Source organism: Chrysemys picta, chromosome 6 (genome assembly GCF_011386835.1).
Source record: "Chrysemys picta bellii isolate R12L10 chromosome 6, ASM1138683v2, whole genome shotgun sequence".
Classification (NCBI taxonomy): Eukaryota; Metazoa; Chordata; order Testudines; family Emydidae; genus Chrysemys; species Chrysemys picta.
In genome coordinates this window covers 108637664-108659256 of record NC_088796.1, presented here as the reverse complement: position 1 = coordinate 108659256, position 21593 = coordinate 108637664, and the positions used below count along the sequence as shown (strand labels likewise).

The following is a 21593-nucleotide window of genomic DNA, read 5'->3' as shown; positions in this document are numbered from 1 at the left end:
TCCCCTTTCAGCCATGCACCAGTCTCCTGTGACCAGAATTCAAGCCTCTGGGTTGGTTCCTGAATCCCCAGGATGATTTAAGCCTTCTAGAAACTGAACAGAGGCCAGACATATCCCTGAACTTGGGGTCTCAAGGCACACACTCAGGGCACAGGCAGATCTGACATCCCTTTCTGAGAACTGGAACCTGCTATCCAGTTCCCTAGCCCCTAGGCACAATGATCACTCTTCAGCCTCTCCCATACTTTTAAACACCATTTCCCAGAACTCCCAAAAGATACTAAGCTTCTCGTTTACAGTTCTTCTAAGGCTCCTGGTAGTTGTGAAGCATATAAGACGGCCAAAACAGTTTGCACAAGTCTAACACGTGGCTCTTCTGTATGATCTGTACTGTCCATGCTTCACATGATTTAGTAGAACATCCCACACAATGCCCCTCAGTAGCTCACCTTTCCTTTGGCAGTCCTTGAGATTGTTACAAGTTGTTACAAGTTGAGTGGATTATCCCTCCTGTGGTTTCCTTCCCTAGCTTGGGGTGACCTTCCTTTCTCCTTCCCAAGGCTTCAATTCCTGTCTCTCTCTTTCTAGTGTATATGCTCCCCTCCCAAAACCTGTCTCTCTTTAGTCTGTCTCTTGGTAACTTTTTGCTGCTCCAAAAATTCTTCCCCTCAGGAGGAGGAAGTATCTTTTCCCTTGGGATGCAGCTACTGTTTCACATAACCTTCATGTGGTTACAGCACAGTATTTTATTATTAATTATTATTATTATTATTTTGTTGTCATTGAAGTTAAGTACTTTCCCACTGTCCTCGGTCTGAGGAAAACAATTTTCAGGTTGGTGAGACATGGTGGATACTCGTACAGAGAGGCATTCGTAATACTAGAGTTTTCACAGTAACACTTCATCATAACCTTGCAATATCAATCAGAATTCATAAGTTGCACAGGGCCACCAAATAGTCACAGTTGGCACCACAAAAGAGAAAAGTACATTCAACATTATGACTAGATTCATTTAAAAAATTAGGCAACAAAAATTAGGCAAACTTGTTAAATGCTTGCAAGTTTCATTTAATTCCTTGGGTGTATCACCAAAGTAAATGACTGAGATTAATTTCAACATGACACATACCAGTGTATTAGTTTGGTGTAGACGAAGTGTGTGTTTCATCATGTCTGGAGGAAACATCTTTCTCTCCCTCCCCCAGTCAATGGGGAAGACTCTTCCAATACTATAAAATTCTGTAGTTTAACATTAAACCAGCCAATGAAACAACAAAGAACACAACTAAAGCAAAAGGGTGTTGGTGCTTGAAAAATGCAGTAATATACATTCTGTGCCTAAATTATCTAGGCACGGGTCAGCATAGACAGTGCTGAAGATACACACTTGCTGAATCCAGAGTGAGACACAGCCATATAAACTGAGTAAAATGCTTTTTTATTTTCCAATCAGTTGCTTTCCAGGAACAAATCATGCATGCAGATACATGGTGGAACTGGAGGTAGATGCAAGATTATGGAGAACATCTAAAGAATTGAATTGGAATAACAGAAAGGGCTTGACAAAAATTAAACAGGGGTTAACAAAACTTACTCTAAGAATTTAGAAAATTTAACAGTGAATGAAATCCTATCTAAACAATTTTAAAATCATATGGAAGAATTTGAGAGGGAATTACATCCCTGCATCAGAATTCTATAGCATTTTCAGACCAGCTCATTAAAGTCTATAGAACATTCCCATGAGGGTACTGGAGTCTAATTTTTACTGTTCTACTGAAATGAAAATTACATGCTTTGGCCTGTATTCACTCTGCGATTCTGACTATGGAAATCCAGGCTGTATTCCCCAGGGTGATAAAACAACCCTAAAAGGAGGGGAAAGTGTTGTAGTGTTGCCAGCTGCTGACAATTCTTGCTCCATAAGGGGCATTATGCAAACCTAAAAGTGGCCCTTCCTGATTAGTGAGGGGTATAGACAGATTACCTAAAGGATGCACTCTTTTAGTGCAGCCCTGAAGAAGCCTCTATTAGCAGTGTTCTTGGTTCTACCAGAGTCTCATAGTGCCACGGATCTCCCCGGCAAAGCCCCTAGGAAACACTACTGCCCTTCCCATGGGGCAAATCCCCACAGGGGTAGCTGCCAGTGAGGTTGATCAAAGCAAAAGTGTAATATTTTTAAACTCTGAAACTTTCCAAAAAGGGATCGGGAGAAAACTGCAGCATCCCTCCTCCTTGTGTATTAATATGGCACAGTGGAGTTGATGCAAGTTGTCCTTGTGAATGAGATATGAAGTAAACACATTCTCAGTGCACAAATGAAGGAACAGAGGCACTAATAAGGTCCAATAAATGGCCACGTTTTTTAGCTGATGACTATAGTTGCCAACTTTCACACAGTAAATAAGCACCCTGACTTTCACGATAAGCCAAAAATCAAGCTAATCCCATTTCAAAACAAGGCAAAAACAAGTCAACCTCTAAGAAACCCAATATTCTGTGTGACTAGAGATCCCTGGCATGCAGTCTGGGACCGCTTCTCCCTCCCGTCCCTCCCCCCCCTTCTTCTTGCCTCCCCTTGCTGGGAGCCAATCGAAAAAAGAAGAAGCAACAAGCTACAAGAAGCTACAAGCCAAAAAAACAAGCCAATAAGCAACACACAAGACAATTAAGCCAAAAGCAAGCCCAATTTCTGCGCTGTTTTCGCAGGTTTGGCATGTCTGCTGATGACCCACAGTACCATGATATTCAGCCAAAAATTTCTAAATACAAGACTGAAAACAAGAAAAAAAATAATGGTTAAACATTGTTATTTTGACCGCTTTCCTTTATTAAAATTTCAAGAGGCTCTCCAAAGTAACTATTAAAACTTGAGGGACAAGATGTAGGAAAAACAGTGCCACTGCCTTTGAGGCACTCTCCCCCCCAGTGCTCATTCTAGAGTGGGTGCTGCCTATTCCATAAAGCTATGGGTCTGCCACACAATATGGCTCTCAGTTTGAGAGAGAAAAGAGAGACAAAGTGAGTACCTTCCTCAAATGTAAAAATATGCACCCAAAAAGACTTCCAGCCATTATTACAAATATTATATATAAATTAAACCCACCTTTTCTTGTATTATACTACTGTTGGTCCCAGGTCTGAGATTTACACCAATCCCCAACAGATAATGCAAACATGAGGAGGTCTGTTTCGTACAATCAGGTCTGTGGGAATGTCAGCATGATCAAGTAAATGATTATGAAGTGTCTTTTGAGGCAAGAGGAATTTGCCTCAAATTATGAAAGAAAGTATGTCCTCTTGTACTGAATATAGCGAGGGTCTGTTTAGGCTAAGCAGTTTGAACTATACAACCATTGGAATTCTCCTATGAATTTTCAGGAATCTGAACCTAGAAATGTCTGTCTCCTGCAATCCCTATCTTGTCCCTCAAGATAACAAAGTTGATTTGTCTCTCAGTTTATACTCTACTGGTGTTCAGAAGTATTTTAATGTAATGAAATGAAGGTCATTAATTATATGGCACAAAAACTGTGTGCGCTGTTCTGTGTATCACAGAAAATAATTTGTATTGAATGGAAGGAACTGGTTCAGAAAGCAAAAATACTTCAAAAAATCTAGTCTCAGGTTCAGAAATGGCAGTCACCACAGATTGGTATCTACTGATAACAGTGACAGTTTATTAATAATCTGTCGTGTAAAGCTGACATATTGGGTGCTGAATACTGCTCAGCCACACAATGAAATCTCATCCATTTTATTACTGCCAGAATTACCTACATTCAGTTGAAAGGCTTTTACGGGTTTAAATATGCTTTAAAGCTCTTTTCTCAATACAATTTACTGCTTCTCCCCCCAACTCCTCGTTATCAACAAGACAAATCGACAAAAGTCTAATCTTGATCTGCCAGTATATCCATAGTCTATCGAATAAATAGCAAGTTTCAGTCCAGATTCAAATTTTGATAAGGGCTGACAAGGTTACAACCAGACAAATGGAAAAGTCTTAGTATCTAAATTACTTGCTCCTGACATGCCAAGAGGAGGAAAAAATATACTTTAAAAATAACGCACATGGATGCACTGTTCCCAAATTGTCTGTGTGCATGTATTACTATACCCAATGTCCTCACTTGATAATTTACCTAGTTGCAAATATGAATAAGCTAGGAAAAATAAAGAGAGATTCTCCCTAACAGGGCTACTCTGTAAAAGGTATAGAAACAAGAGCTGTGCAAACCGTCGGGTTTCTATTTTCAGGGGGTCCATTTTCTTCTGGTTTTAACTGTGAGGGTTTCCCCATCACCTCTAATTCTTTTAGATCTATGTTTAAGCCCAAAATCTCAAAGTACATTTAAATAAAAGTTACTGAGTGCTACATAATTTCTACATAAAATGGCTTGGATGAATCTCAGCTTAGTTTATAAAGAAGGAACCTAAAACTAAGGGCTGGTCTCCACTACAGGGAGATCAATGCTGCTGCAGTCGATGCAGCAAGGATCGATTTAGCGGGTCTGGTGAAGGCCTGCTAAATCAATGGTGGAGCGCTCTCCAGTCGACCCCTGTATTCCAGCTCTCTGAGGGTATGTCTACACTTTCCATGGATCGACACTGTGATGATTGATCCACCAGGGGTTGATTTAGTGGGTCTAGTGAAGACCCGCTAAATTGACTGCAGATCGCTCTCCTGTCGACTCCAGTACTCCACCAGAATGAGAAGCATAAGGTAAGTTGATGGGAGAGTTTCTCCCATCAACCCAGCGTGGCGTAGGCCCCGGAATAAGTTGACCTGAGCTACGTCGACTCCCACTAAGTTATTCATGTAGCTGGAGTTGCATAATTTAGGTCGACTTAACCTCATAGCGTAGATCTACCCCGAGAAGAGTAAGGGAAGTCAATCGGAGCGCTGTGTCGATGGGAGATGCTCAGTGAAGAAACTGGAGTAAGTGAACCTAAGCTACGTCGACTCTAGCTATGTTATTCACATAGCCCGAGTAGCATAACTTTGGTCAACTTACCGCCGTTGTGAAGACAAGCTCTAAGTGAGCTTCAGGTGGTTTCAGGTTTCACTAAATACATTTTGTCCAGTCCTAATGTAAATGTAGCTGTGTTCAGAGAAAGGCTATAACTTCTTTGCTCTTTGAAAATACATTAAGCTAGTTCTGAATTTAGGTGATTCTATAATCCTCTTTTTAGGACTTATTTATCATTTGGTATGTTGTTTTTCATCTCTACTTATATAAGCCTATATGACATCATTCAAACCCCCTCCTATCGACTTTGATGACTCCAACTGACCTCACAGGAAGCTTGTAGAAGAAAAAAAAACATACTAAATTGTTGTGTTTAGCCACATCCTTCAGTCTGGGGAAGAACAGAAGAAATTATGCACAATCTCTCCCTGTTCTCCACAGACACAAGGTAGTGTGTGAGCTGCCTCATCCTAGCAAATGGTCCCACCTCTTTTCTAGACTTTTGTTATGTTCATGGCATATACACAGAGAAGTCAGATAAAACCTTAAAATACTCTTGGTGGAAGATTGCAATGTAACACTACATTTATTTATTATTTTTTAGAACTGAGAAGGATAGCACACAGGAACTCCAAAACAGAGACACACAAAGCAGGTTGCTCCCTAAAACAGAAAGGCACAACTCATTGTACCTTACTTGAAGCTGGCTATCTGCAAACTGACTCTGATCACAAGCTTCCCTACAAAGCCTCCTGCCTGCAAGCATGATCAGGAAACCCCATAGAATTTAAAGTGGTAGATCACAAGTTAACACTTTCCAGTACACCACACTATTCCCTCCCACACTGGGACAATTTGTACGGTTAGGGGCACACAGAAGGAGCAATTTCTGTTCTCAATTGGACTGGTCTTAATGGGGATAGCTCTTTTCACCATCCCTGTACCATTGTTCACCCAGCACTGGGCTCAAGGACAATCTGGCCACAAACAGCTGCCTCAGGGTTTGAATCTTCCATAGCAGCTGAAAATTTCAAATCATTATGCAAATCATTTAGTTAGATCATGCAACATCCCTGAAGTACAGTGATATCCACATTTTGCAAAGGAAAACTGAGGCATAGAAAAATGAAATGACTTTTCCAAGGTGAAAGCAAATCAGAGACAAAACTAGGAAGATAAATCCATGACATATTTTCAATTCCAACCCTGTACCTTAAACAACAGATCACCCATCTTTCCCATAGGACAAATATCGCTCATTGAAATTCAATCTCTCGCTCTCAAAAAAAAAAAATCTGTTCAGTTTATTTCAAAATGTTCTACATTTGTTTTTCCATTGAAAACTTAGAATGCATCTAGATACCCAGTTTGGCTCAGTTATAAATATTACTGTTAATGCACTTCAATTATTGGGGAAAGTTTATAAAATATTACAACATGCTTAAATTTGTCCTGTTATTTTCACACAGACAAACCCAAAGTTAGATTTTTACCAAGGTTCTTGAAGGTTTGCCACTCATGACTGAATCTAACCCTTGTGTACCATCCTATTCTGGGAAAACAGAATTAATTAGAGTATTTACAGTACTGACTTTGAACAGACCTCTCAAAAGACACCCAAGTGAGGCCATCTACATGTGGTTCTTTTATGGTGTTAACTTCTGAGAAAAAAAATATTTCACTTAGGACCTTAAGTTGGAAGTAGATGAAAAGCTAGTGCTTTATGCATCAAAGCATTCAACTGGTAGCCAGTAACAGCCTAAATACTTGTTTAGATCAGTGATCCAATTTCTCTGTACTTAAAAAAAAAATACTGTCACCAAGAGTCTAATAAACTTAAACCCGATTAACACATTTTTCCCTTCGAGAAAAATAGTTCAGTCTTTATTAGCAATTTCTACATCTTCATATAGAACGTAAAAGTAATGAAAAAGTAAAATACAGAAGGCGAAAGAGGCAATTGTTTACCACCAATTCCTAATATCTTAAGCAATGAGTAAACCTATGAGTAAAGCTGTAAAAATGTTGGATTTGTTTTTGGTTCAAAAAGTTGCAGCTACCATTTGTTAAAGCTGTGGTTTTAGTGTAGTCAGTACAAGCACCGTTAAAAGCCAAAACACATAGATAAAAAATTAGGAACAGATGTCACACCTCAGCATGTCAACAAAGCACTAGGCAGACACACCCCTGGGAGTCTAGTTTCATTTCATGCTTCCCCTCAACCTGTTTCCTAAAGAATGATGAGATCCCTCCACTCCCGAAATACACAAGGAGCACCAACTATGGGGATGCAGCCACACGCAACCTCCAACACCTTCTTCCACCTTCCAAAGCAGGGTAGCAATATAGAAGAGAGAGCATGGCCTGATTGGCTCTCAAAGGCAAGCATGAGGCAGGGGCAGCCAGGCCACATTTCAGTGCTGTTACGATTCCATGTGCCAGGCTGCACCACCTCTCATTCAATTTTGGCCCCGCTGCCACTCTGTCACAAGGGAGAGGTGGCCAGGACCAAATCTGAGTGAGTGTTGTGGTGACCTAGCACACACAGTTGCAACACCACTCAAATTTGTGGCAACTATCAAAAGTTGTGGGATGTTAAAAGTTGTAGTTTCCACACCAAAATTGCAGCCTGTGATTTTCTTACAGCCTTGCCTCTGAGTGCTATAAATGAATGTTACAAACATACTGAGGTATAAGAGAAACATTTTCGCAGTTGTCCCGTTTTGGGTAAGGGTATCTCATTATTTTATGATCTTCTAGGTTTTGGATAAATTAACTAAAAAACCCCAGATCTATACAGTTAGCTGGGTCTGACCCCCCAGACTTTGACGTGTTTAGGATCAGGCCCTATATTAAAACTGCTGTATGGAATAAGGGTCTGATACAAAGCACATTAAAATCAATGGGGGTCTTTTCATTGACCTCACTGGGCTTCGGATCAGCCCCTAAAAGAATATTTTGCAACTATTTTAAAAACTGTAAAATAGTTTCAAGGGGATTTTAAATCGAAAAGAAATCGTTAGTTCCAATATGAAAAATATATCAAATTTATTCCTGTTGTAATTCTGTCATTTACTTGATCGGTGTTACACAAGGCATGAATTTTTCCCTGCATCTTTATAGCACGTTATTACAATAGCCTTTTGGTCTTCAGGGGCAACTCTTCTTTAGGGAGTTAGCAGATCTGTACATAAGCACATGGAAAACTTTTTGCTAGGCTGCATTTTAAATAATTTATGTTCCAGATATTTAATAAGAACATTGGAGGCTGGATGAAAGAAATAATTTTACCTTTAACGTATAATTTACATTTCCAATTCCAAATCCTTTGTAAATGTGAGTCACTCCGGGCTTATGATAAGCAGATATTGACATGGCCTTTGAATATAAAGTAATTGCTTAATAGAATTTCTCCCTCCCTTTCCTATAACTTGAAAGCAACTAACAATGATTGTATTTAGTGGGATGACTGTGAATTGCGGAGGAAGGTCAAAGACTTGTCAGAAGAATCAGTCTGAGAACAATTGCAAATAATCCATTGGCACTGGTAGCTACTAGCATGACCATTACTAGTGATTTTTGTGCATCAGGAAAAGCTTGTCTCTCACCACTAAATAGTTTAAATGATACAACGGGAGAAAATGAACACAAAATTACTACCTACTTGGAAGTATTATGCCTTTGTCATCTTCTTGATTGATTTTAGCATATAGTTTCTAACGGACCCTTGTCTGCTAGAACTTGTAACAGGACACGTTAGCTCTGTCTCCAGGTCTGCAGCAAGCTCTAGTCTGGTTGTAAAGTGCAATTATTGGTAGTTCGAGACAATTAAATTGCTGTTTTATGTGACAGAGCAGAACCGTAAGTGTAAACACCTAAGGCTCCTAATATAGAACAACAGCATGTCTAAGATGGCATTCTTTGTGCCTTTAACTTCATCCACCTAAGAACAAAATATGCCTGTTGCCTTGCCTTTTAGAATTCATTTTAACCTTAGAAATAATTGGACTCCCAAGAGATACAATGACATTCCTACAGGTACAAAAGATAGAATATCATCAAGATTATAGAGCATCATTCTAATTATAGTTTGTCCTTGGTCGACACTTAGGCTATTTATCAATATTTTCAGACTGTTGTAACCACATGGTAATGATAATGGGAGTACTAGTGCAAACATTGCCCCCAGGGCTGCTGCTGGTTTTAACTGTCCTGCATCATTCTTTTCAGAGCAAGACTAGACAACAGGTGGTGTAGTCGAGATACTGGCATTGTTAACCATGGTGTAGCAACTGTGGGAAATAATTGACAAGCAAACTGATTTTATTCTGATTAGTCTATTTAATTCATCATAGGGCCTTAATCTAACTAAATCTGAACATACAGTAGGATATACACGGTCAACAGAAATCATTACCCTCAGTATACAAGTATTTTTCTGTTTCACAGACATACTAAATGATGCAGTTAATTTTCCATTCATGTTACTCTTTAATCATAAATTTATCTTGGAAAAAACATAGAGCTTTGTTTGATACTTTAATGTAAAAGGACAGAATGTTTTTTATATGATACATTTTAATCTGTCAGAGGTAAATATCCTGTAGACTGAAACAACATGCTGCATGATTTTTAATAAAAGTAAATACTTTTTTCTTCAATATGCAGGCACCATAAGAGAAAAAAATGCTCCCCCCAGCTATTTGATTTCAAGTTTAATTTACATACAACCTTTTCTTACATTGTGGTGTGACCCGAAAAATTTGTAGTCACATAGTAGTTCATGCACTGGTGAATGTACTAGCAAGAAAAGATATTTTGCTTTCTAAGCTTTTTCTGTAATATTTTACATATCATGCTTGAAATGTACATTAAAAGAACAACTGGCTAAGCACTTTCATGGTGCTTTTAAGGAAATATGAGTTGGTTCATTGGAAAGATATAAATATCTAGACGTGTATGTGCATATATATTTTTTCTTGTACGGGCTGAAAACATAAACATAGTGAGAATCCATAAAGATCAATCAAGTTTATTTGTATAGTTTTGTCATAATTTAAATATATATTTCATATAGGTACAAATGTTTCCAAACATCCAATATCATCAATATCATCATACCAATATCATCAGATATCTCTTCAGCTATAATACTGAACCCACAGGGGTGAGGTAAGGTGGAATTTTTGTTATATACTGTCCTAGCTGTTAGTCTCTAAGGTGCCACGAGTACTCCTGTTCTTCTTTGTCCTAGCTGTATATTTCAAACCTTACTTTTTATTATTTTATACATTTTTAAAAGGAGAAAAATATAGATGAAAATAATCCTCCCCCAAGCTTTAATTCAATATTACAGCTGACTAAATATCAGACATCCCAGTATGATACACTCGGGTATCTCTATGATTTGCCAATTCATGCTTTCCAAGACTGAAACTGTGCCTCCTCTTAAGTGTTAGTGAGTACCACAACTATATGCTTTCCTTTAGACAGCCACTAACAGGTGTCCACTTCTCCACCACATTTTTCCCACTAGTATCCAGCATCCACGTTCCCCAATTCCATCTCTTGTTACAATTTTGTTCAGTATTTGGGAAATCTAAAAGAGCTATTAACTTTCATGTGAGATGCGAGGAGCTGGTTCAGAATGCTTTCTAATAAAAAACAAAGGAGGAGCCTCAGTCCCCACCAGGAGTGCAGCACCACACAGAGGCACAGGCAACATTTTGAAAGCAGCAAAAGAGCTGTTTGGACAAAGAAAAGTTGCTGCCCACGGCTTTATTGACTCAGAACAGTTTCACTCATAGTGGGAAGGTGCTGGTTACTTTTCCCCATTTAGAGTACTGCTTTTGATGGATTTCTTCCTTCTAAATAACATCACTAACTATGCTGGGAAATCATCCAGCAAACCAGGGCTAGCCTAGCCATTTGCAAGGCCCTAAGCTACCACTAGGGCCCTAAGTGTGCAGCACCTTTTCCTCAATAGCCTCAGTGCTGCTGTTGGGAGGTGTCTGCGACCTCTAGCAGAGGAACTAGGCGATGAGACTGGTGAATTGCTGGTAATTGATGGGACCCCAGAAGTGACCCCATAGTTCCACTTATTTGCTTTGCATTGGTGCAAGAATGAACCTACTCAGACATATCCTTTCTTTCCAATAACTGAAGCAATGCTCAAAGTAGCTTCAAAGAAATCAAAACAGCTTGGAAAGCAGAAGCAACCACTTCTATAGGACTAGGGCCTTGCCTACAATGAATGTTCTCCAAAACTTTCCCATTGTTGACCTAGCACCAATACACCTCCACCTATGCTAGCAATGGTGTAAGCACTAGTGCAAGTTGGGTGCAGATGGTTTCCCTTCTGTATCATCTAACTCACTCCTGCACTCTGTTCCACTAGCATTTCCATAATTGTTAGCATCGGTTCAAAGCCAGCAATGAGAGAATTTCAGAAAATACTCAATGCAGGTGCAGATTTAATACAAACAGCTCCTCTTAGTGATTTCCCACCTCTCTATTTAAAGAGCCAGAGGACATACCTAACTTCACAAGCAACTTTGTGCAACTTTTCTAATGAAAGAGGAGTCAGGCATAATCTAGAATTAGGATTTTCATTAGAAACCTAAAATTAAACCCCAAAAGGCTAACAAAATATTTTCTGAGTTTGGTCTCATTTCACTGAAAACCCCATCCCTTCGAAAACCCCATCCCTTCAGTCTCTCCTTTTAGATCTCCAAAGTCTTTGAGGAGGAGTCAGCTGCTGGTCTACAAATCCGCCAGTTCTGACTCCCCCATCTTTAGTCTTTTGTGGGAGGTAAAGGGGAAGGGTCTCAGACCTGCTGTGTCACACAACTCCTACCGCAGACCACCTTGATGGGAATAAGGCTGCCATCAACCCTCCCTTTGAAGAACAGAGAGACAGAAAAGGTGAATAAGTCTGAGGGTTGGTCCACAATCCTTTGCACCACAGCTCTGGAAAATGATACAAGAGGAAATGTGCAAGAGATTTTAGAATGATTCAGCATGCAGCACCACCACCACCACCAGGTAAAAAGATGTGTTGCATGCTCTGGTGCTATCCAATTACCGATAGGAAGCTCCCAACCCTCTGCAAGAAACCCTTTCCAGCAGGGAGTGGAGCTAATGGGGTGGGGAAGCAATGGTCATACTTTGTGTAAACAGAAGATGGAAGAGCTGAGACCAGGTACACCTAAATATTCCATAAGAGAATCAGTAGAGGAAACCGGTGGAAAGTTTCTCTACAGTAAGTAGCTCCCCTCTCGAAGAATTCAATTAACGTGTACCCATATCCCAGTAGAACTCATATGCCATCATGTCTTATTGCTTAAATGATGCTTAGCAGATACATAACATTTTCCATCTTCAAAATATGAATTAAATAAGTGATATTCCAATTATTTAATATGTGCATATATATTCAATTTTAAGTTATCCCACAAAAACTAATGATACAAATTGGAGAGTTCCTTTCAGTCTATTATTCCCTTGCCCTCAAATCGTAAAACTAATCATCGTAGGCATGGTTAATGCATAACAGTTTGTCAAATTATAAAGATAAGACTATGTAGTTTATATCAAATTTCTTTACTTTTAATATACTGTTTCCCCAGGGTAATATTTTATTACATAACTGCCTTTGTTTCAACAATGGTGCCTATTAGACTGTCCCACCATTTATTTCTTATTTAGTTTACAAAGTTCTTCTTTATGCCAATTTTAAATTTGATTTTCTTGAAATTTCTTTGAATGCACCACAAACCTATCATCTGTGCTGTGCTCAAATGAACTAATCTGACATTATTTACCTCCATTTAAGATTTTCATAATTCAATTACATTTGTTCCCTTTGAACATCTTTTTCTTCTTAAACTACATAAAATTAAGGTTCTGAAACCTTTCCTCATCAACCTATTGTATAATCCAGAGAATAACCTATTACAGTCATCCCATGTCCCTTTTACGCAGAGAACTCAGAGCATTAAAATCATGAAAAAGCACAAATTATTTGACCAAGATACACAGACAGTCTCTCCAGTATTAGGGAAAAAATATTTATGTCACTGCACAGTTTAAACACACCATACAGTAGTTGTGGCTGGGCTGAATCCTCCACTCTGTCTTGACAGTTTCTCTGGCCTCTTGTCCTGCATCACCCAGACCATAGTAACAAAGCCTCCTGTGACTTATCCTAGAGTCAATTGAATTGTATACTCAGAGAACGGTTTCCTGGGAGAGGAACTGGGAATAAAAACCCAGCCATCTCTTATAGTATGGAGGGATAGAAGTCCTCCTGTCCCTGGTCCCCCTCTCAACACGTCATCAGGGTAATTAGTTTGCCCTAGTAAGGAAAATAGGATGACTGGTTGATGCCAGGGAGGTCAAAGAAACAGTCAAGCTCAGTGAAGACAAAAGACTATTGATTAACACCCTGAATCAACAGGGTAAATAGATTACTTAGGGTCTGGGAAAGACTAGGAAACTAATTGGTCTGTTGATCCCAAATAGTAAACTTCTGATCCTTGCCAGAGTGTTTTTTTTTTTAAGGATGATTCACCTTCTCATAAGTGCTGTTCTCTGAGATGTGTTGCATATGTTCATTATACTGTAGGCAAGTGTGCATCCTGTGCACTGGTTGCGGAGAGTTTTCTCTAGTGGTACCCATACCCATGAGGCGCCCCTGCCCACCCCCAAGAGCCTAATGCTTCAAAGGGAGGATACACAGGTGAAGCTGCCCTGCCCTGCCTTCACGCCAAAAGCTGATGGTGAACTCTGATACATCAGGGAAGGATTTGGTAATGGACCCAACTAACATATCTCAAAGAATAATAGTTACAAGAAGGTGAGTAACCATTTTTCCTTCTTTGAGTACTTGCATATATCCATTACTCTGTTATACCACATGGTGAGACTTGGAGTCTCATTAGAAGAAGGAATGTAGGGTCACTTTCCCTATATTTGCATCTTCCCTTGAGGTAGCAGAGAACACAATGTCTGATAAGGATATGAATGGAAGATCATGTCATCACCCGACAGATGTCCATAACTGGGATGTGTGCCACAAGGGCTGCTGAGGCTGAATGTGCTCTGGTTGACCATGCTGTGAGTTTGTTAGGATGTGTTACCTCTTTGGCAGCATAACACAGTGAGATGCAGCTGGTGTTGAATTTCTAGAGTCTTGGAGTTGTGATTGGATGACCTCTCATGCACTCTGTGTAAGAAACAGCTGGGAAGAAATTTGAAAGGTCTTTGTCTTATCCAGGTAAAAAAACAGAGCTCAATAAAAGTTGTGGGAGGGGGGTTGTAGAGTTCATCTTTGTGATTATGTAGCTTTGGGAAGAAAACTGGCAGCTATATAGACTGATTCAGGTGGAAATCAGATACCACTTTTGAGAAAAAACTTAGTGAATGGAATGAACTTTCTTCTTGTAGAAAAGAATAGCCATGCAGGAAGCTATATTCACTGACCTGTGTGGGAGCAAGCACAATGCTAAAGACTTGAAAGGAAGATCCCTCAGAGCCGACAACACTAAATTCAGATCCCAAGAAGGAGCTAGGTCCCTGATGGATAGAAGAGGAAGAGAGAAGGGAAGTCCTCTGCACTTATGGTCTTGGGTCATCCACCAGGTTGGAGATGACAACATCCTGTCTGGGGTGCATAGCAACTTGTCTAGATGGTATATCTGAGGACAATAGACCAACTTGAGCATGCCTGTAATGCTCTGAGTTTCAGTCTGGTGTGCGTCGCTCACATATGTACATGCAGCCATATGATCTAAGAGCCTGAGGCAATTCCTCACAGTGGTCTGAGGGACCTTGAGGGATGCACAGAGGCTCAGTATAATCTGAAATATGGAAAGAGGTCAAAATACTGAGGCAAAGGTCAAATCCAGGACTGCCCCCAATGAATTCTGTTCTTTATAGAGGGAATAATGTTGACTTTTCTTTGTTCAGTTTCAGGCCCAGGATGTTGAACAGACACAGTTTGATGGACAGCAGCCTGTTCTTGGGATCTGGAGTGACCATGAACCAATCATCCAGGTAAGGATACAAGTGGATGTCTCTTTTGTGGAGGTAGGATGCCATGACAACCATGCACCTGGCCTGTCATCAGCACAGAGGGTCTTTACTGAAGGGCAGGATGGTGAATTGGTAATGGTCATCTCCTACAATGAATCTAAGGAACATCCTGTGGCCAGGATGGATTACCACATGGAAACAGGCATTCTGTAAGTCGAGAGCAGCATACCAGGCTCCCAGATGTAGGGAGAGAATGATCTCAAGTCTATACATTGCTGAGAAGTGAGTAGGTAGGCCAGATCTCCAGCATAGATGCCAGCCCTAGGTGATCAGAATGCATGGTTGTTTTCCTGCAAGCACAGGTCACAGAGCTAGTCAGCTCCGAGATCTCCATGACAGTGCATGTGACATGCATGCCTATAGATGTGGGTCAAGTTCAGTGAAAAAGTTCATGCCTGAATTAAGCTCAATTAATTTGACTCTTCTGGTTATTTAATAAAAACTGAGGTTAAGTGAGGTCATACCAGACTATGATTCATGAAAGGAAGTATTAGAACTTGCCCCACCAGGTTTGAGAGAGTTCCTCAACGCTTCAGCTAGATCTTTGCACAGTCCTATGTTCTGACTCAGGCTACATCTACGCTACAAGCCAGGCGTGTGATTCCCCTGCTTAGGTACACATACTCGCCCTCATCAAACTAGCATGAGTATAAATGGCAGCAGGGTGGAATGGGTATAGGCTTCATGGCTGAGCCGTGTTGATTATAAACCCACTTGAAACTGGAGGGTACGTACTCAGCACAGCTTAGCTCTGCCTCCACTGCCATGACCCGTGCTACTGAAACTATAGGGCTATTTGTACTTGTGTTTGGTCCATGAGAGCTAGCATGAGTACGTGTACACAAGTAGGGGAATCATACACCTATCTTGTAATGTAGACATAGCCTAAGACTCTTGCACCTTCTTTTCATATTAACCTGTTGCAATTGTGCAGAACTGTGTCCTGACAAGTTTATAACTCTGTTTATCTGGGGATAAATTCATCCCTCATTTAATTAATTTGAAGTCAATAGCGTTACATCAAGTAAGAATTAGATCCTTTATCTTTTCATTGTACCTTGAATCACCTAGAAAGATGATGTAGTTGTACATGAGGTTCTCCCCCTAATAAATCCACAGTGGCTAGAACTTCTAACCTGTCCCCACTTTTATTTTGCCTATAATAAATTTAAAATGTGTTTAAGAAAAATAACTCCAAGACATTTATAATAACTTATTTAACAAAACATCCTCTATTGCCAGAAGAAACTGTCTGCATTCCTCCCTCACCTCTTGGAACTATGGGTAAGTATTTGTTTCTTATTTTTGTGAAATTGTACTTTTAAATGATTTGGTGCTATTTAGCAGTTAGTTTGTATATTCATTTTTTCTTATTCACAATACTCATGCCCAAATATTTGGCTCTATTCATATTGGTGAAATAAAATACATTTGTTAAATAGACATGGAACATTCATCACAATAAACCCGTTGGAACATTGGAACCTCAAAATGGATCATCATTAGTTTTCCATGTTCCTTCCCTAATAGATAAAGGATTACTAGTGTACAGCAGCTGCCCAGGGGAAGAGAGCACCCCACCACTATGTACAATATTTACATGTAATGAAACAGTGGCCTCATAATAGTGTGAAGGCCCTACAAATCACTTCACTGTACGTTCATTAAGAACTGGCTGTGCATTAAATGTCCTCAGGTGTGTCTGAATCACTTATTACCAGTCCTTAAGAGACATAAAAGAGACTGTTATGCTAAAGTTAATATGCTTAAAATTTGCTACCAACCCAAGACCTGCAAACCCTAATTCTAAAATAATTCTACAAAGCACCGAACTATTACCTTCTAAATCCCCAAAATCTAGCAATTCAATGAATAAATCTGAGCACAAACACAAGTACAAACCGTTTATTCAGATTACTATAAAAGTACCAGTTAAGCAGTTATACTGTACACCTATAAATCACCTTCAGATCAGCAGTGAAGACGTGGTTCAACTATTGTTATGCAATGCAGTAATCTAGAAATAATAGTTTCTACTCCACTGTTGATGGAGAAAGAGAACTTTCATGGACAATAAAGGATGCAGGGTTTGTTTTTATTATATCCATCCATCTTAGCCCACAAAGTAAATATTAATTCTTAGATGCCTTGTATGTCTATAGTACAGAAACATAAATTTTAGTTCAGGTTTTCACAGATAAAGCTTCTGAAACACAAATATAACTTAGGGCTCATTACAGAGAAGTGGTAAAAATTAAATATATCACTACGTTTGCTGGGCTGCATTTTAAACTGCTGCCTTCACAGAAGCAACAGAATCACAAAACAGAATTGACAGGTCTGTTCTCAGGTTTCCACTCTTCAGGGAGTTTTATCTTTTGCCCAAATATGCAGGTTATGACAGCTATTTTGTGTTATACAAATGAGGTTACCTCATGAGTTTGCTCCCAATTGAATGCTAACCATATTGTCTCGTTATAAACAAACATTTGACTTTATTATATTTAATACTACGAAACAGCCTTAAAACATGAGAGAATATTTTCGTGGTAATGCTAAGCTTTTAGCTCTTAACAACTTTTACTTCACAGGCTCTTAAATGATACCGACTACATGGTAAACATCTATATACTTGGTCCAAATGTGTTTGGTATTGTAGTTTTCTCAAGAAATACAGAGTATTACCAAAGATAGAAAAAAACCTCAAATTGTAGTCACGGCAAGTTTCCAGTAATTTTTATTTTCATTGTAATAGGTACCTGTCTTGGACTCAGTCCCCTGAAGCTGTGACATTAAACATTTGTTGAGGGAACCCATTTTGATAAAGCTTGACAGGTAATAAAACAAGTTTTACTTTCTATTGCTGGTTGCTGCTATTCATTCTCATCAAAGAAGCTTTGCCACAAAGATTTTAATGTATAAAATTGCCATTTACATCTGCAGGATTTCTGTCAGTTTTATAAATCTTCTGAATCATTTTTATCTAATCCACTTTGAAATCACATTGGCTCCAATATTTGATGACTATATTAATATTAGTCCCATAATGGAATGTGCCCAGGTTACATGAATATAGCCTCAAAGGAGTAAAAGCCTCACTACAAAATATATTCTTCTTCAAACTATTCCAGAGAGAAAAATTAACCATTTTATTGCCAGTTTGAACAGTGAGGCAACAGACCTGTATACCAACAATCTGCCAAAAAGACCAGGTGACTTTAACAATAAATTTAGCACAGACTTGTTTCTTCTCATTCTCTGAGTACCGCAGCCCCATCCTGAAATGTGATTTCTTACATTAATAAACAATTTGAAGCTTAAGAAATAACAAAAATCACTTCTTACCCTGAGCTTGCAGGTTCTGAATTCAATCAAAAATTCTCCACCCTGAGACCTGGGAAAATACAAGAAAATCACTCTATCAGCACTGACAATAATTGGTGAGACATTCGAAATATTGTAAACCAGGTAAGTGATGGTTCAATGCTATGAGTAATTAATACACACATACACTATGGAAAAATCAATGGACTTAAATCCTTGACTAGCATACTTTGAATGGAACATTATTTATCAGAAAAGCAGCTCAATAAAACCTTTAAAATTTAAGTGTAATCATTCTTTTTTCAATGTTCTGAGGCAAATTCAATTTCAAACTTCCCTACAATTGAGTTTATGCATTTTCACAGTAAACACTAAACTCCCAGGGTAGCTAGGTAGAAAAGTGTTCAAGTTATATATTGCTGTAGTTCAAACAATATTCTTGGCTAGGTTTATCTAGAAACCAATGGCTTTTTTTGCAGGGGGTAAGCAAATTAATTAGTTCTCTGTGAGGTATAAAGAATAGGCAACACGAGTTCAGGCCACACTCCAAGGCTTTGGTTTGAAGGCTAGAGAAAACTGAGCTAATTACAGATGATACACATTTGTGGTTGGAGGGAATCAGAATGCCCTGCAACAGCTGACAAAGGAGCAGTAGGGGTAGAAGCGCAAGATAAATGACTGGAGGTGGATGTTTGTAAACGTGGAGGGACTCAAATAAAATGTTTTCTATAAATACCAGGAAGAGAAATCAGTTTAGTGTATAAATCTCTTTCATGAACAAATAAAATTGATTCACAAATGAATTAACATTCATTTAACTGAACTGGATGCATTTCTCTATAAATGCTAACATTTGTTAAAGTTATGAGTAATATAACAATGGTTATCCCATTACCAAGGCTTTAAGTTACCCATTAGTTTAATAAGGGCAATCAAAGAGTGATTTTTCTGCAACAAAATGAGTTTACACCTTTGTTTCCCAGCATTTTTTTCCACTATAACATTAATGAAGATTAATTCTTCAGATTTATAATCTGGCAGAGAAATATTAGAAAATGCACAAAGTCTAAACATACTATTATATATTAGTATTTACATTTCAGATTAGGAGCACAAAAGGGAGCTGGACATGTTATAAACCAAAAACACTATTCAAGCATATTACCATACACCAATACTAAATTTACTTTAGCATCGTATTAATTTTATGTAATGATAACAGGTATAAGAGAAAGATGAAAATGCTGGCCCTGATTCAGCAAAGTACTTAAACATATGCATAACTTCAAACACATGAAGAGTTCCCTTGTTGTTCTTTAAGTACCTTGCTGAATTGAAGCCTTAATTCTGTAGTTAATGTTGTGTTCTACATTTATAGGCAGGGTGGTAGCACTGCCTACTAATAAAGTTGCCTGATACTTCCCATTAAAAGACCCTGTTTTCAGTTGCTATACCTTTGCCAAACAGTAATCATTTAGGCTGAAATGTTCCATGTCAGGGGTCTGCCACAAGATGATTTTGGGGAGAGGAGGAGGAGGAGGGGAATTTCAGCCAAAACAGTTTCAGCCATTTCTGAAAACAATGTTTGGGGGAAATAAATTGTTTCACCCATGTTTAAAAAAATGGTTACCTTTTCTTGAAAAACAGTAGTGCCCCATGATTTAGGGTAGGGACTTGAAAATTAGTGGCCTTTGAGTTAGCAGTGTAGCTTTTGCCATCCATGAGAAAATCTGTTCAAATCTGGCCAATTTATAAGCCTTGGAAAATTGTAGTTCTTACATGCTCAGTAGAGACATGCTATAGTTTTGCTGCTAAATTCCCTAAAGATTCCACTTGCAATGAGCATGTTCTAGTCAAGACTGAACAGGGATTTCCCTGCAGCTGCATCTCTGGACCTGGATCCAGGCACCAAAAGTGAAAACAGGGAGCCTATGTCTTCGGTTTTCTCAGTGTTCCTATTACTGAAGCTTGGGCAACAGGAGGTTGCTGCCTGATTCAAGTGCAACTGGGACAAAAGACAAAGCTGAGAGGATCTGGGGGGAGTAGATAAGCACAAGGAGCCTGTAGGATAAGGGGAGGTGACTGGAACCAGATGCTGGTAGGGGCAGAAGAGGGAAACTGACTGGGAGTTGGGGTGAAGGAAGATTGGGACGAACTGGGCATGGAGACTGGGACTATGGGCCAGGGAGTGAAACATGTGGCAGGGGAAAGACAGATTGGATGAGGAGCCTGATGGAAGATGGACAGGGAGTAGAAGCCTGGAACTGGATAGGTGAGGAGAATGAGACTGGGATGATGACCTGTGAGGGAAAGGGGAAGAAAGAGGATTGGGACAGGTCGGAGGGTAAAGGACACAAGGGGTCAAGATTGGGTTGTGACCCAGGGACCTCTTGGTGCCTAAGCATTACAGTGATCCCTTGCCTCTGGCCTCTACATACTAGTTTGCTTAAGAGTGTAAGGTCTCTTCTGAAAGCCTGTGTCACATTGGTCCTCACAATCATTGTGGAATGTAAGTACAGAAAATATGTAAGAAGTTCAGAAACATGTAAGTTAAGTTAATTTTCAATTTCAACTTGTAACTGGTCACCAAAAGGTGAGAAACAGATTTCCTTCAGGCAAGGGATGTTTATCTGTCTGGCTACATGTAACTAGAGTATTGTAGGGTCCACAATAGATGCCAATTTACAATCTAAACTAAATGCAAATGAAGGGACTGTGAAATCTTCCAGATGGGGAATTTTACAGAAAGAAATAAACCAGCGGGAGGGGATCCTGTTTACAATGGATTTTTGGACTTTAACTGTACATTCAGCGCTACACTCTACATCCTTTACTGAGGGAGAAAGCGGAGAGCAAGATTTTTCATGAAAAAGGGATCACAGCCTACTTGGCTGAAAAACACTCGTGAGCAATACTAGGTTCTAGAATGCATTGTATTACTTTATTTTATATGCAACTCTTAATTTCCAATATTTTCATCTATTTGCTATTACTTGAATCTCCATTCTTTGTTAAATAAACTTATTTTTCTTTTTAAACTATAGACACATCTAAGCGTTGTTTGTAAAGTGGAGTGGTGATCCTGAGGTGAAAATGGTAAGGTGGTGTATACTATTCCCTTAGGAGTATCAGACCTGGGAATTCTGTGAGTGTCTAGTGGAACAAGGGCTGGACACTCCAGGAGGATGCTCAGAGGTT

General features: G+C 39.2%; 1 protein-coding gene and 1 long non-coding RNA gene across 40 annotated transcripts in view; one reads left to right on the top strand and one right to left on the bottom strand.

Annotated features, from left to right (window-relative positions):
• PTPRD (protein tyrosine phosphatase receptor type D) overlaps positions 1-21593 on the bottom strand; it is a 1673772-nt gene that overhangs the window by 939233 nt on the left and 712946 nt on the right. For all 39 annotated transcript variants that reach the window (XM_065549568.1, XM_065549595.1, XM_065549566.1 and 36 more), the window contains exon 6: positions 18417-18465. The gene's annotated coding sequence lies outside the window, so the exon portion shown is untranslated. The remainder of the gene's footprint in view (positions 1-18416; positions 18466-21593) is intronic.
• Positions 14435-17908, top strand: LOC122173732 (uncharacterized). Its single transcript, XR_006174461.2, has 3 exons — positions 14435-15032; positions 16314-16355; positions 17827-17908. It is a non-coding gene; the product is annotated as an uncharacterized LOC122173732 (long non-coding RNA).